General features: G+C 37.4%; 1 non-coding gene across 1 annotated transcript; it reads left to right on the top strand.

Annotated features, from left to right (window-relative positions):
• The first annotated feature begins 4,242 nt into the window (after window positions 1-4,242).
• Window positions 4,243-4,349, top strand: LOC145141781 (small nucleolar RNA R71). The gene has a single exon (XR_013722975.1). It is a non-coding gene; the product is annotated as a small nucleolar RNA R71 (small nucleolar RNA).
• Window positions 4,350-12,750: the final 8,401 nt, after the last annotated feature.

Below are 12,750 nucleotides of genomic sequence, written 5' to 3'. Positions count from 1 at the left end.
CTACAAACCCCTCTGGCTGACTCATGTAAACATCTTCAACCAACTTCCAATTAAGAAAAGCAATTTTGTCATCCATCTACCGTATTTCATATTCATGAAAGGCAGCTATTGCGGGCATTATCCTAATAGATTTTATCTTAGCCACTGGTAAGAAGGTCTCATCATTGTCAATCCCTTAGGTTTGACCGCCACCATGATGTAGTCTTCGAAAAAATCTCCTAATTGCCATGTCAGCATCTGGTCCACGATTCTTCCAATCACCACATCGCGGTTAAGGCACCACGACGTGGTCTTCGGACCTTTTCTTCTCTTCTTTTTCTTTTGCTCCGGTTTCCTGCTTCCAACTCCTCGTATGCTTCATTGTTTTTCCCGAGCAAGTCTTTGCAGCTACAAAACATAATTAATATAAGTATCTTTTGTTCCATATTAAACATAATTATAGCTAAAAGTATTAGAAATATACATTTAATATATAGTTAATTATCCACATATCAAAACACTCCACACTTGTTCTTTGCTTGCCCCTAAGCAAAACTGATTTTATTATCATTATATCAAGACTTTAGCTACCAACATTACACAAGACAATCCATTTTGAGCTTCTCCATTACTCTAAGACCGCAATGCATGTATTTGTGTTTAGATTTTTCCTAAGAACTTTTGCAATCCTATATACTCACAATCTCCATTTTGAGCTTCTCCATCCCTCCGAATCCATCCCCATAAAACTTTCTTAACCTCAAGGTATTTATGGTTAAACCCCCGAGCATATTGACAAATAACGTAGAAATAAAAAGATTACAATAATAACTACTTGGCAAATTTTGCCTTTTTCTTGAGTCTTTAATAATTTGGAGCTTTTATTCATGATATTTCTTGATCTTCATAGCTTTGTAGACTCTTATTCCCTCAAACTTTTCATTTTTTTCACTCAACACTAAAAATCCTAAAAATAAAAACAGATTCTTAAGCAATGGAACTTAACTTCAACCCTTGTTGGTTAGAGGTATTAGTCTAAGTGCAATGACTACATGAGCTCTCCTGGATACATTTCTGGTACATGATGCTAAACATATTGCGACCCTCAAACTAAGCAAGTTCGTGTTTTTGTTCCATGATTTCACTAGGATTTGGAAGCCACAAATACACTATAACATATATTAGCTCAAATAAACATTGAAACTCTCATCGGATCGTCCCACACAACACTAGCAACCTAGATCTCAACATAACCATTTTTAAAACTAGGTTTAATTTTAGATTATTGTTTCAAATCTTTCTAATAATAATTATTAAAATCCTAGTCATTTTTTCAATTTTTTTTAATCAGTAAGCTAGCATTCCTATATATTCGACCCCTACCCCACACTTAAATGATGCAATGTCCCCATTGCATTCTAAAATAATAAAAGAACATAAAATTAAAAAGTGAGAATTGGAACACACTCCCCTTAGATAGTAGTGGCGAGTTCGAATTCAGAAAGTGTGTGGAAAGCTTGGACTTTTCCTAATATTGGCTGGAAACAGTACTTATGAGCCTTCTTCTTGTGAATGCAAATATGCCGGATCGAATGAAATCAAATAACCAATCTTGAAAAATGTGATGAACCACTGTCATGACGTAGGAAAACAACACCACGTTGTGGTGTCAGGAAAATGGTCATCAAGGTCGAGCAAAATAATGTTGCCATGATGCGGTGTAAGGATGCCATGTTGTGGTGTAATCAAATTCAGTTCCGATTAAATTTTTTGCCACGACGTGTTGATGATGTCCACGTCGTGGTATTGTCTCAGAGAATCTTCTAAGATTGAATAGGGCATCGACTCTTTATAACATGTAAGACCATTCCCATTCTTCTTTTTCCAGTTAATATTCTTCGAAAATGCACTTTTCTTCATTATGTGGGAACCCCATACTTATTCAAACACTTGTTTTTCAATTATGATCTTCAAAATTTCACAACTTCTTCATCCATTTAGCTCCTTAATCACTGCACATACTTAAAACTACAAAACAACTTTAGAAGACCAGAGAAACATATGATCAATTGGTTAGACATAAAATAAAAAAAACTAAAAACTAAAAGAAATCAAAAGGTAAAGAAAATGCAAACTCTAAAAAATATCGGGTTGCCTCCCGGAAAGCGCTTCTTTTTTAGGATTCGTGAGCCGAACTCCTTCCCACTCTACGTTGTTGAAGTTAGGAGTGGGATCTCCCTTTGCTCCTTTTTTCCTTCCATTTTTGCTTGTATGCTTGAACCCTTCTTTTCTAAGCCTTCTTCGAATTCTCCTTCTTCTTCTTCTTGTTGGCATTGTCTTCATGCTTACGCTTCACCCCTTTTCCTTGCTTCTTTGCCTTGTTTACCTTTTTAACATCTTCCCTAGATCCTTCCTTTTCAACCTCCATTTAGACCATGATAGTCTCCTTCAACTCTCCATCCACCTCTTCATACAACTCTTTTTCGAGTTCATCTACTTCTTCTTCCTCTTGAACCTTGGGTGTAGTAAATGCAATCGCCTCAAATGTCATGGGAATCAAGGCTCTTGGCTTCAAACGCTTGACTTTTCGACATTGTGCTCCTTCTAAACCTTAAGTTCTTCTTCCATCATCTTTTCTAGTGCAACTGGCTCATTAAATTCTTCTTCCATGGCATCTATTTTTGACAATTCGTCATTTTGCTCTTCATGATTTACTTAAGGACTCATCTCAAAGGTAATAACATCATCTTCCACACGAAGTGTGAGCTTTGAGTCATGGATATCAACTAGTTCTCTTGCGGTACTCAAAAATGGTCTTCCTAAAATAATTGGAAGTTCTTCATCCTCCTTCATGTCAAGAACCAAAAAATCAACCAGAAAAATAAATTTTACCACCTTAACTAGTAAGACTTCAATTATTCCCTGTGGGTATGTGGTTGAGTGATCTGCCATTCGAATGGTCATTCTTGTATCTTGGAGCTTTGGTAATCAGAGCTTTTGATAAAAATAGTATGGCATGAGACTAATGCTTGCCCCCAAATCGTCTAGATCATTGATAGAAGTCGAGTTGCCAAATTCATAAGGCAATGTGATTTGTCTTGGATCTCCCATCTTGATTGGTAATCCTTTGATAATTACAGCTGAACACAACTCATTAAGAACTATTGTTGAGGCCTTTTCATACTCCTTTATATTACCCACTACATCCTTTGCAAACTTTGGAAGTTTCGCCATTGATTTGAGGAATGGGGCATTTATTGAAAGTGAAAGAACTTGTTCCATAAATTTCCTTTGTCCGGGTTCTAGAGAATGTTTGATGGCTCAAGATAGGAATGGTAGTGGTGGCTGAAATGATTGAAGAAGAGAAAAATTATCCTCTACTTGAGACCACGACATGGTGATCTCACCGCGACGTGGTGAAGCTTCAGAGAATACTTCATTTTTTGATCTTTTAACTCTGGGTTGTTCTTGTCCCACATTTGACTTGGGATAACTTGTAGATGCTTCATGGGTCATTATTGGCTCAGAATGAACCTCTTCTTCGGTGTAGATCACCATGACATGAGATTGTGATTTTTTATCTTGGTTTTTAGGTGGTAACCTTTCATTGACAGGTGTGGTCAATTTCCCAAGTTGAGTCTCTATATTTTTTATGGAAGCTTGATGATTTCTCACATTGGTATCAGTAGTAGCATGCCTTTTTTCAGATGCTTCCATAAATCGATGGAGTAGCGACTTGAAATCTATCTTTTTTTTTCGGGTGGTGGTTGCTCTTTTTGATAGAAACCTCTTCCAGTTTGTCTATACTTTTCATCTTTCTGTTTCTTGTACTCTTCATAAGGTAACCACTCCTTCTTAGGCTTTCTCCAATCTTCATCAAACTTGTCACCACTTGAGTAGAACACTTGCGCCTTCTTATTCCGATTTTTATCCGAATCACAATCCTTGGTCAAGTGTGGACCACTACAACTTTCACAACCAACTCTTATGGCGTGGATTGATTGATCTAACTTTGTTATTTGCCTATCTATAGAGTCGAGCTTAGCTATGATTGCAGCCATATTCTCGTTCCCTCAATCTCCTTTTCCTTTTGTAACATCCACTCATGGATTGCGGTACTCTCGTGAGTGCTTTGCAAACTCTTCAATTAATTCTACAATAATTTCCGACTCCTTCTTTTTCATAGGCCCTTGTGAGTCAAGAAGTTGTCTAATAGTTACATTCACTCCATCATAGAAGATGGAAACTTCTTGTTAAACATTCTACTCACGTTGAGGGCAACTTCTTAGCAAGCCCTTTTATCTCTCCCAAGCTTTATACAATGACTCTCCTGCCCCTTGTTGGAGGTTAGCAATCTTATTTTTGAGCTTTGAGATCTTTGAAGGTGGACAAAATTGCCTGATGAAAGCATCACGAAGATTAGCCCATGTAGTGATGGATCCTGGTGCAAGATATTTCAACCACACCTTTGCTTCATCGGTAAATGTGACCGGAAGTATCCTTGGTAAAACAGATTCCCTTGGCACATTAGGAACATGAAAGTAGTTGGCAATGTCTTTGACCTCATCAATGTGCTTGAAATAATCTTCATACTCTTTCCCAGTGAAACGTATGTCCTTGAGCATGGATAAAATGTGTCCTTTGAGCTCAAAACTTCTCTCGGCTGGTATCTGAGGTCGAACTACACCTGGTTCATGTTCTTCACGTATCCTCTTCTTGTGGTCTCTTCCTCGTCTGAACTTCCTTCAGTAGATGACTCTAGATCGTATCAAATTCCCTTTTTATCAGCCATCCTCTCGAAGCTTTCAAATCCTCTATCCAATTGAGAAGTGCTTGTTGACTCCTTGACTTTCGTGTCTTTCTTCGTGTGGAATGCGGATTCTGAGTCTTGAAGTGGAGGAACAATAGGAGTTTTAGATCCTCGGGTCATAAATCACTGAAACAAAATAAAAACAAAACAAAAATGCATAAAAGGAATAAAAATCAATAAACTAAAACTTGTATGAAGCGAGACCATGACGTGGTGGACATAACCACGATGTGGTTGCATCTCAGAGAAAAACTAAAATAAACAAACATAGCCAAAGTAACGTTTTGTGAGTTTTACCCTACAAAAGGATCGAATAACCAAAAGCAATTAAAATATAAATCAAATAAGCCATTCCCCCGCAATGGATCCAAAAACTTTGATGTCCACAAAAGTAACTACAAGTTTTAAATTTATTACCTAACAAACGTTTACTATCTATGCACCTATAGGCAGTGAACCTAGTCAGATTATAGAATAGCTTAGGTAAGTCGGGTGTCGATCATAGGGAATGGAATTCAATTAATAAAAATAACTACTTATAATTAAACTATTAAACAAACTATGATTAGGGGGGGTTACTGATTTTGCAAAATCAGAATAACTTACTATCAACTAACAAGTATCAAGCAACAAAAACAAAGTAACTTCAAAGAATACTTCTGTCTAGATCTGATTTCACTTTCTCCTATGGTTGATTTCTAGTAAATAGATTATATTGATGACCAATTATCTAGCTCTTATGGTCAAATTACTAAGCCTGTCGATTTATGTATGACAAGGCAATGGTCATGCTCAAGTTAAACACTAAATTGATAATAGCAAAATTTGAGTATGAAATATATTAGTTACTCTTCTATGGTCAAGTTGAGAAACCAAGCACAAATTAATACTAATTATGCTCTCTAACATAGCTAAAGTTACTAGCTTTAATTACTTTTAACTAAGATGTGATTAATCCTAGCTCTAACTATTTAGTGGTCATAAACAATTAGGAGATAGTTTCATACAATTAATGTGGTCAATTAACACACAAAATCTGATTTATGAGAAATATAAACTAGAACTAAAACATGATAGGTTTTAATCATATCAATCACAAGTAAATCAATAATAATCATCCAATAATTGAAATCAACACATAAGTATCAAGCTAATCTTCACCAAACAAAAGTAAAAAAGCCTCTCATTGTAGCAGAAAAACACATTAGATCTAAGTAAAATAAGCTAGACGTAAATTTAAATAGCAAACCAACTAGATAAATGTTGAATATCTACTAAATCTTCTTAAATCCTTGAACTCTCTTGAATTTCGTCTTCCTCTGGATTTCTAAGGGTTTATTAGTCGTAATTAACCTCAGAGAACCGAATGCATGCCTCCAAATTTGACCTAATGACCAGGATTTTATATATTTGGAAATCTAACCACCACGTCATGGTTGACCGCCACCACGACGTGGTCTTCGACTAAATCCCGTAATTTCCACGTCAACATCAAGGTCGTGATTCATCCAATCAACACATCGCGGTTAAGGCGCCACGATGTGGTCTTCAGACTTTTTCTTCTCTTCTTTTGTTTTTGCTTTCGTTTCCTCCTTCTAGCTCCTTGTATGCTTCCTTTTTTGTCCCGAGCAAGTCTTTGTAGCTACAAAACATAATTAAAGCATACTAAGTATCTTTTGTTCCATATTAAACATAATTATAGCTAAAAAGTATTAGAAATATGCATTAAATATATAGTTAATTATGCACATATCAGCAACTAGTCATGCCTTGAAGGTATGTACCTTTCCATCCATGTCGGTCTTATTCTTAAAGATCCACTTCCACCCGACTATCTTGTGACCGAGTAAATGATCAACCAAACTCCAAATTGGTTATCATACATGTACTTGATCTCGCTGTCCATTCCTTATTTCCATTTAACAGCAGGGCCTACCCTTGCTTCCTTGTAGTTAGTTGGTTCTTCCAAATTTACCAGTGTACGATCAACCCTTCACATGCAGTTATATGGGAACCATAAAACTGAAGTGGCATGCTATCTCTACTGGAACAATGAAGAGGTAATGAATAGTCAACCGGTTCAACTGGAATTTATTCCTCTGGTTGAACGTTAGTTTCTTCTAAGGTTCCTTCATTGTTTGACAAAGACCACATTTTCACTAGTTCTGTAGAACAAGTATGCAAAAGACTTTTGTAGGTAGCCAATGAAAATACACTTCTCACTTCTAGCTTCTAGCTTGTCATGAGTCTCTCGTCTAATGAAAGCTTCACAACCCTAGACTCTGATATGTGCTAACGAGGAAACTTTCCCTGTCCACATCTCGTGAGGTGTTTTGGCAACCTTTTTAGAAGGGAAAAGATTGAGGATATGGGCGGTTGTCTCTAAGGCATACCCCGAGAAGGAAATGGGAAGAGTGGATCGACTCATCATGGAACAAACAATGTCCAACAAGGTTCGATTATGCCTCTCAGTCATAGCATTAAGTTGTGGTGTTCTAGGAGGAATCAATTGTGAAAATATTCCACATTCCTTGAGGTAGTCGTGGAACTCGACACTAAGATACTCTCCTCCTCTATCAGATCGGAGCATCTTTATGTTCCTGCCTAATTGATTCTCAACCTCATGTTTAAACTCTTTGAAATTTTCAAAGGTTTCTGATTTATGTTTGATTAAGTAAATATAACCATATCTACTATAATCATCAATAAATGTTACATAAAACCCATTAGCATCTCTTGTGGTGGATCTGAAGGGTCCACACACATCTGTGTGTATGAGGTCCATAATCCTTCACCTCTTTCACAAGATCCAATGAAACGTGATTTTGTCATTTTCCCCAAAAGGCAAGATTCGCATTCATCATCTGGACTTAAATCAAATGATTCCAAGACTCCATCCTTTTGGAGTTGGGCGATGCATTTCTTGTTAATGTGCCCGAGATGACAATGCCACAAGCATGCCTTGTCTAAACCACTAGATGAATCAATGTGAAATACACTATTTCCTAAGCTATTAACATAAGTCACAGTTTCATACACACCATTAAAAGGTAAAGCCTCAAATATAAAACACCATTTTTATATGCTAAAACTGAACCATTCATATCTTTAAACGAATAACGAAAACCTTTTCTGGATAATGCATGAAAAGAAATAATGTTTTGCGTCATTTTTGACAAATAACAACAATCACTCAAACTAATCCTAACATCACCACTAAGTACAAGCTGATAAGTTCCAATATTGGTAACAACAAAAGATCACCTATTTCTCATGATCAGATTCATCCTTCCATGCTCCACCACTTCACTTTATTTTAGTCCCTGCAAATCAAAACAAATGTGAAAACCACATCCTATATAAAGGACCCAAGAATGCGTAGATTGTGAGTTATTAGTTTGAATTGTGTATATACCTGCTGACGATGGGTTCACCTTACCATCTTTGATGTTTTGTAAGTACTTGGGGCAGCTCCACTTCCAATGGCCCTTTTCATTGTAGTAGCAGCAAGTGGCCTCTTTGGGATCACTAACAACTAGAATATATGAAATGGGCCTTGCGTTTGGGGCATTGCTAGATGAATCAACATGGGCCTTTCCCTTCTAGTTAGCTTTGGGAGTATCCTTACTTTTCTTCTCTTTGTTTTTTCCCAATGACGAGAACGTTAACATTAGTAGAAGGGGGTGGATTCTTTCCCTTCATTCCCAACTCAACAATCTGTAGCAAGTTATGAAGTTGGGCCAATGTAGTTTCTTTATTGTTCAAGTGATTAGCCAAAATGAACTGATCATAACATCTTGGAAAGGAGTTTAAGACCATGTCAATGGCCAACTCCTCATCAAATTTCACATTGAGCCTAACAAGACGTTCCACGTACCTTTTCATTCTTTGCATGTGGTTGCACACAGACTCTCCCTCTTTCATCTTGCAATCCATGAGAGCTTTGACCACTTCGCATTTCTCTTGATGAGCTCTCTTGTGGTACTTTTCCACAAGGTCATTGTTCATCACCTCATCTCATATGGCCAATAGTCCTCGTAGAACCTCTGTAATTCAGGGACCATAGTAGCAACCATGATGCAAGCAAATTTTGTTTCATCGTCGTAGTGTTTCTTGTAGGAGGCTAGTTGTTCTGGAGTACTAGTGGCTTAATTGATTTTAACAAGTTTTTCTTCAAGGACATACTCTTTGCCCTCAAATCGAAGAGCCATCTTGATATTACACATCCAGTCATTGTAGTTGGTGCCATCAAATGTCACCTTGGACACGATCGATAGTACGGAGAAACCCGAGTGGTAGGTAGATAACGAAGGAGTAGAAGCATCACCAGGAGTAGACATCTATAGAGAAAAAGTAGTTTTAGTTTGATGACAATAATCCTTAATATTTTAACCCATAATTAATAATTAAGGCTAGGACTCAACTATGTAATTCATAATCTAGAAGAGGGATGCCCTAATCTAATTGTAAATTTTATAAAGATAGGCAAAAGCAAGTTACCAATTTCAATCAAAATTAAACTCCTAGATCTTTTAAGATTCATTGAATCTATCAGTGGCATGTTTAATCACAAATTATGCTCGTCTATTTGTGACTAGGATACCGAGGATCACAAACAAGATGTGAATAACCATACAAATATGCTTGGCAACCTCGATGTCATTTATCATCTCATATTGATGTGCCGGAAAACCACACACACTCCATCAACAATGAAAATTCTCGAGATGCCCATTATTAATCTTTATAGTTCCTATTAGTGTGTGGGTTAACCACACACATCCACTAACGACATATAAAACATAATGTGCAATTTCATGTATTAGCATACAAATTCAAATTTTCCCTAAAGTAATTAGATTGGGATTTGATAAAAGAGCTCTAGTACCTTAACAACATTATACTTTTAATGAAGTTAATGTCCTATCAGATCCGTTCTGCTAGCGACCCTCCAACAAACAAGGAAGCGGTGGGTGAGAGTTGACACCCATTCAACTACCATTTTATAGGTAGTTTCCTTATCCCCCCCTTATAGTTCAGCTTTGTGAATGAGGCATACTAGCGATCTGACTGACTCAATCTTATACAAATAGTAATTAACTTATAATATTATATATAAGTTGTATTTTAAAACTTTTCTAAAATACTCGGTTTAATTTAAAATTTTCCAATTTAAAAGAATTAATTCAATTTAAAATAAACCAATTAATATTTAATCTTTATCTTTTAATTAACAGTTAATTAAATTAATTTAAATCTTATGATGACTAAATAATTATTAACCATTAACTAGTAATCAAATAATTTAAATTTTATCCTAATCCTTTCCATCAATGTTTTCGAACATCAAGGGATAAGGGGTTATCCAATTTTAATTATCCTATTTTAAACAATTTAAAAGCAATAATTATCAAATAAGGAAACCCTAGGAAACCCTAGAAATTATAAAATTAAAGGGTGGAGGCTAGGGTTTCATGAACCCCAACCCAAGTCAAAATTTGCATCCTTTAGGGTTTAATTTCTATAAACCCTAAACTCAATCTACTAAACTATTATGCATATTCAATAGAAAACAACCACTCTGATACCACTAATGAGATTTGCAGGTTACAAAATCATATTTTGGCGGAAAAACTTAAACCCTAAGTTTGCATGTCATCTAAAGGATATTTGTTTTGAATACAATAACCAATTGTATATTAAGAACCCTATAAGAACCCTAGGTATTTCGAATATAGAAAAAGGGTTTAGAATTACATACCTCTTGATTATACTAGTAGATAACTGATCACAATCCTGCTTGAAGTTACTTGGAAGCTAGCACCAAAAATATCATGCCTCTGATGGTCCACACCCAACCCTTGTAACAAGGAGGGGATGGAGAAAAATCAAATACTGAGGGATCTTTATATAGTGGATTTAGGAAGCCCTAGATAACCCTAATTTGAATAAAATAATATTAATTCAAATTGGTAATTATCCAACTTTCTATTTATCTGTAGGGAATATTCCAAAAACCCTAGAATATCCCTAATTTCGTCCACCCTTCCAAGGAAGGTTCTGGAACCCCAATTTGTTCAATTATTATACAATTACACTTCAGCCCTTACACTTTTAATTAATCCAGTTAATCTTAAAATTAATTCCAATTAATTTCGGATTAATTATTAATTAAATTATACTATTTCTAATTAATATATCTTATGAGAGAAGTAATGAATAGTAAGGAAGTGACTTGGAGGATTTGAGACAATCCTTAAGGAAAGTATAGATTGGTGTGGAAGGTAGTATTGGGACCGTACTGCAGAAAGTACGGGATATATACCCAAGACAGGGAAGGTCTCGATGACTTCGAGAAACTTCGAGAGCGTGAAATTGTACGTATGCTAATTGTTTATGTATTATATTTCAGTATGGTAGTGACACGAGGCAGAGCAGGACGTTCAGGATATGGATCTGGTTCGGGCATGGGCACCGAACCAATCGACGAGGGTTTATGCGAGTTCATCACGTCTGAGATTACGAGAGGAAACCTTGATGCGACCCCGGTGATGTTCGGTCGATCAAGGAGGGTATCATCAAGTTGATGGAGGATCATCTTAGGATCTTTAGGGTCGATCTGGCTGCTAGTCAGCATAGAGCCTGCACTCTCTCTTTCAAGGATTTTAGGGGATGTGGGGCGCCGAAGTTCTTTGGGGTGAAGGGCCCCATTGCCTCCGGACAATAGATATCAGATATAGAGCATGCTTAGATGACTAGCTTCTGCCCCGAGGGGTCAAAGGTAAGGTTCATTGTAGGCTATCTGAGAGAGCGAGCATGGGATTGGTGGGAGGAGGTCGGTTATGCTCTGGAAGCCCCAACCAATGAGGACATGGCCTGGTCAGATTTTATGACCTATTTCCGAGCAGAGTTTGCACCGGCTGTTGAGGTGCAACATCTGGTAAGGGAGTTCCTGGATATGTGACAATTAAATGAGACTATGACGGAGATCACCGCCAAAGTTCAGGAAGAGAGCTTTAATGGTACCCTAGTATGCCGCAGATGAGGATATCAGGAAGAATCGGTACCATGCCATGTTGAGATCGTATATCAGGGAGTTTGTTAATTTTTCAGCCTGTTCGACATTGGATGACATGATATGTAGAGCCCGGGAGTGGGAAATTGATTAAGAGCACACCGGGAAGATGAAAGTTGAGCAGGTGCAGGCGACTGGGGTTTCATCAAAGAAACCAAAGGTTTCCAAGTCTGGATTGAGGAGCCAGCAGGGTCAGGGCCGCTACGGCAAGTGCGGTAGGATGCATGACGGGGTTTGCAGGGCCGGTGGTTTGGCCTGCTTCAAGTGCGACAAGATAGGGCACATAAGCAAAGATTTCATTGCCACCATCACCACCCATGTTTCAGGTCTGGTCTGTTTTCATTGCAATCAGAGGCGCCACAAGAAGGCCGAGTGCCCGAGATTAACTGCAGGAGTGGTTGCATCACCCGCTCCAGCGACGTTAAGGATCATTGATGGCCAGGAAGGCAAGCAGTTGGATCATATAGTGAAGCACAAGGTCTTTTCAGTTGACAGGCGAGGAGGCGCATGCAACACCTGATGTGGTCACGGGTATGTATCTTCTCCTTATCTCTTTATTTATGTTATTTATCATTCTTATATATATATATATATATATATATATATATATATATATATATATATATATATATATATATGTGTGTGTGTGTGTGTGTGTGTGTTATTGTTCTAGGTGTAGCTCCGATAGCCAAGGCACCTTATCAGTTAGCACCTCCAGAGATGCAGGAGTTGTCTACCCAGCTTTAGTAGCTATTGGACTAGGGGTTTCATTCGACCAAGTAGTTCACCATGGGGAGCGTTGATCTTGTTTGTGAAGAGGAAGGACGGGTCGCATCATATATGTATCGACTATCGGGAGCTAAATAAGCTAACGGTGAAGAACCGT

Source organism: Lactuca virosa, chromosome 9 (genome assembly GCF_052849685.1).
Source record: "Lactuca virosa cultivar CGN04683 chromosome 9, Lactuca_virosa_CGN04683_v6, whole genome shotgun sequence".
Lineage (NCBI taxonomy): Eukaryota > Viridiplantae > Streptophyta > Magnoliopsida > Asterales > Asteraceae > Lactuca > Lactuca virosa.
The sequence above is the reverse complement of the archived record's forward strand: the minus strand, read 5'-3'. Positions and strand labels throughout refer to the sequence as shown.